The sequence below is a fragment of the Cynara cardunculus genome (genome assembly GCF_001531365.2).
Source record: "Cynara cardunculus var. scolymus isolate 2C chromosome LG 12, CcrdV1, whole genome shotgun sequence".
Lineage (NCBI taxonomy): Eukaryota > Viridiplantae > Streptophyta > Magnoliopsida > Asterales > Asteraceae > Cynara > Cynara cardunculus.
In genome coordinates, this window is record NC_037539.1 from 34,493,686 (window position 1) to 34,496,802 (window position 3,117).

Genomic DNA, 3,117 nt, shown 5'->3' on the forward strand with positions numbered 1-3,117 from the left:
ATTCAATTATTTATTATAATTTAATTTTGGTCTAATAACAAAATAATTTATTTTTGACTTAACAATATAATTTTTATAAAAATAATAATTCTGTTAGCACTCAATAATTATCCTAATTATATTTTAGATTTTTTTTATTTAAAATGAGATGTTTATCCTGTATTTGATTATTGTTTATCTGCAGTTAGTTATACGAATTCAAAAATAGAGCTTTAATAAGTTGTATTTACGCATAATTTACTTGTAATATTAAATTTTAAGTAATATGTACTGATAAACAATACTTCATTCATAAAGAATAGTTTTTAAGAGTGTTTTTGTCAAATACTTTATAATATAGTATAGATTAAGAGGTATTAAAAGCATTTAAAAAGATTAAATATTATTAAAAAAAAAATCAAACCACACTTTAGTTAACGTTTCTAAAGCTAAAAGCTTTTTTAAAGAAATAAATCACAAAAAAAGTTAATGTAGTTCGTTTCTTGTCATCTCGCCTCTTTCCATCTTCTTGGTGTTGGTTCACTATCGGCTGTCGCCACCCTCTTATCTTCACCTCTCTTATTTGAGCATGTAAGCTGCAAATTGTTGCATGTACAAAGACATGTTTTAGGGATTGAGAGCTAAACATTATGTTATGGTCAAATGATTCCAATAATGGCCCTCTCAATAGAATCATTGTTGAAATGTAGAGAACTTCCTCATATGCTGTGAGAGCATCAGCATGATGAGAGTAATGATGTTTTAGGAACTCCACCATCATTCTATATTCCTCGCCATAGTGAGATCGATAATAAACTTATTTGTTGAAATGGGTACAAACTCAAGATGGTCGGGAGTTTTAGGGTTGTTTAGAAAAAGTTTGGTAGGAATAGAGGTGTTTTAAAAGTATTTGTAGAAATAAGGGTGTTTTATAATATGTTTTTATATATTTTCATTTTAAACCCTTTATATTTACAGATTTAACTCTCTCACTTACATCTTTTTTTTAGGGATGGTAAAAAAAACCCGAAACCGACGGTGAAAACCGAAAACCGAACAATTCGGGTCGGTTTCGGGGACCTCTTAACGGGGACGGGGCGGGGATCGGGGGAGTTTTGGGGATTATATTGGGGACGGGGACGGTACTCACCGACCCGGACCAACCCGATAATATATATAATATATTTAAATTTTATAAATTACAATTTAATAAATAATAGCCTGAACAAATAGATTCTTAAGCCTAAAAGCCCAAGCTTCTTAATGGACCTAAAGTACACTAGCCCAAACAACTATTGATGAATTTCCTAATTGCCTTTGATCGTCGTCTCCACAGTCCACATCACATGACCGCAAGACACCAGCTGCACCACACACGACACACCACAAACCACAGTCACCTACTCTCGCCTCTCACAGTCGCTCTTGACCTGTCGCCTCTCACTTTCTCCACAGTCATGCCGGCAGATCCCTGCAGTCCTCACGCCGGCACACTATCCGGCAGTCCTATCGCTCTCGCCTATTGGGAATATTGTAACATCCCAAAATTTCGAATAACCTTGTTCTATATAACAATGCTTTGATCTGCACATGTCCTTCTTTGATGCTAATCCTTATATCTTTCTTTATCCAACTTTTCTTTCCAGTCTAATAGCCGCCTGGGTAAAAAAGTTTTAAAAGAGTTTTGGGTGAGCCTTAGTGTTGGGTTCGAGTATGCGCGTTATTGTTGTATTCAAGTTCTCCATATTTTACATGCTTTGTAATAGTTTAGCTTTATACTTTTCTTAGTATAAATAGGAGTTTACTTTGTAATTGTCATTAGCAAGTCATTAGCAAATTCTGTAATCTGAGTTTAGAGCTATAATTCTCCCTCAATCAATCAAAGTCATTTGGTGATCATAATCTCTCTCTTCATCTTGTTCTTATCAATCTTGAAGATCTTGATCAGTTTTGTATGAATTGGACATTTCAATTGGTATTAGAGCATGAATTCCGGTATACAGCCTGGCATGCCTAGCATACTCTTCATTGTTCTCAAACAACATTTTTCCGGTCTGCTCGTTTAACATAGATTCAGGAAATGGCTCTATCAGCAAGCATTTGACTACAACTAGAACATGACGTAAGCCAAGACTAGGTTTCCAATCCCTTTTCAATGTGTTGACACATATCTCACCATTTGTCGCAATGTTTGGGTGGAAGATCTTTGTCAAAAAAATAACCTTTAGGAGGTGAGTGGGGGAAATCACGGGACAAAATCAATTTCATGCGAAAAATACCATTCTCATATGGAGTGCCAGCTGGGCCATCAATATCAGCATATATCGTTGAAAAATCATCATCATTCACTCCTACTTTAATTCCTTCTGGTGGTGTTTCATCGAGATTCTTCAATTCCCTAACAAGTAGCTTGATTACATTTGGAGGAAGATTCTCATTCGTAGCCATCAATCACAAAAAGGATTGAAGACCAATAAGCAATCCTAAAGTCTCAAGAGATGGAGACAATCACACAGAAAGACTTGATTCGGTGACAAGAGGGTACAAGTCAGTCGTAGTAGCCAATGACAGAGGAGCAGATTGTCAATGAAACAAAGTACCTCAAACCAAAAGCCTTCGTTCACACTGGGAAAACAGGAAGCAGTCGTATCTTCCTTCAAATCATAGATTGCACAAATTGATGAGAATCGATGGATCGCTCTCTCTCTCTCTCTCTCTCTCTCTTTCAAATGATTGATGAGGTTTAAAATGGAGAACGATAGATGTGAGAGGAAGACAAGCTAGTCAGCTGGACATCAAAGAAACAGAATTGCGTTTCATTTTCAACTGCTGAAGCAGAATATGTAGCTGCTGCAAGCTGCTGTTCTCAAGTGTTATGGATGCAGACACAGCTCAGAGACTACGGGTTCTATTTTAATAAAATTCCCATTTACTGTGATTCCAAAAGCGCTATTGCTATTTCTTCCTGTTCAACACACTAAAACCAAGCATATAGATATATGTTATCATTTTATTAAAGATCATGTAGAAAAAGGAACCATTGAACTGTATTTTGTAAATACATAATCTCAATTAGCTGACTTATTTACGAAAGCTTTAGATGAAAAACGCTTAAGCTTTTTTGTATCTAAGTTAGGT

General features: G+C 35.5%; 1 pseudogene; it reads right to left on the reverse strand.

The window, feature by feature from the left end:
• Nucleotides 1-1,904: 1,904 nt before the first annotated feature.
• LOC112523852 lies at nucleotides 1,905-2,697 on the reverse strand (annotated as a pseudogene).
• Nucleotides 2,698-3,117: the final 420 nt, after the last annotated feature.